Below are 1511 nucleotides of genomic sequence, written 5' to 3' on the forward strand. Positions count from 1 at the left end.
TAAATTCATCAACCAACCATTCAGAAACATCCTATTGCATTCTACATGTCGTCACTTCTTCTTGAGTCTCTCCATCATTGTCTGACTCCGGTTTGAACATAAAAGGCTAAAAGTTTTTGAAATTTTCAGTGCATGTCTGTGTGAGTGCAAGATGTTGAAGCTCCGCCCCCTGTGCCGGGAGCAGCAGCTCATTTGCATTTAAAGGAACAGACACAAAACAGTGCGTTTTTGCTCACCCTCTAAAATTGACAACTTTAACATGCTATATAAAAATATCTGTGGGGTATTTTGAGCTAAAACTTCACATACACACTCTGGGGACATCAAAGACTTATTTTACATCTTGTGAAAAGGGCATTATACCACCCCTTTAAAATCAGTTCCACAATGATATTTTGTTATTACACAGGTCTATTTCTGTAATTTTATACAGTCCTGGACAGTCATTCTTTCTGTTGGACAACAAGTGACTTTCTTTATGTGTAAGTCATTAAATCATTTACAAAAACACTGATTCATTCAGGAATTAAACAAGTGGTTGTCTATAGCTGCGTCCCGATTCAGAGGCTGCAACTATGACACTTTTGTACTGGACTTTTTTGAAAGTTATAGTAAATGATCTGAAAACAAAACAGGGTTCACAACCTGTCTACATAAGTTCACCGTGGTCCATTTTTGTACACAATAAAAATGATGAACTATCTATTCAATCACGTGTCAACATTTGAACCACTTTAAAGTTTTTGTTTTTGTTGTTGTTAACTTTTGTATTGTTAGATATTTGAGTAAGTTGAAACCTAATACTTGAATATAAAAGTTAAATCTGCTATTTTCTCTCCAATTTCTCCAAAGAATCTCGGGATAGGCTAGGCTACGAAGGATCCTCGTTCTATCCTTTGTGACCCAGGAAAAGGATTTGTGGGGCACATTCGAAGGAGCCTTCGAATTGGGACAACCTTTGTCACACTGCTGTGATGCGTTCGGCATTCGAAGGATGCAGCCTTTCAATTGGGACACAGCTTGTATGAGTGAGTCACTGAATCATTCACTTAACAGATTAGCTCAAAAAATGAATAATTCAGGAACAATCAAATGTTAGTCATTGAATCGTTCACTCAACCGATTTGTTCAGTGTTGCTCAGAGACAAACAACAATGGATCTGTTTTAAGTAATTTCTTGTCTAAAACATAAGTTGATCAATATTAACTGCTGGTTTATTGAACTGTTGTTACACTCATAATAGTGTTATTGGTATGAATATCAGCATGTATATAATTACCTGCAGCCTATCTGTTTTATTTTTGTTATTGGAGTAGCTGTGCAATAAAAAGGGGTGATGAATAGTAATAAAATTGTGCCTGGGTCCTGATCTTCCTGTCAGGTTTTTATGTAGGTATGTTTTTGTTTATGTATTCTTACCTATATTGTATCTATCCATTGAAAAGGAAAATCTTAAATGAGATATTTAAAAGAAATCTTTTAATAATCTCAATTGTTTTCCCTTAGACAG

The sequence above is a fragment of the Squalius cephalus genome, assembly GCF_949319135.1.
Source record: "Squalius cephalus genome assembly, chromosome: 4".
NCBI classification, from domain to species: domain Eukaryota; kingdom Metazoa; phylum Chordata; class Actinopteri; order Cypriniformes; family Leuciscidae; genus Squalius; species Squalius cephalus.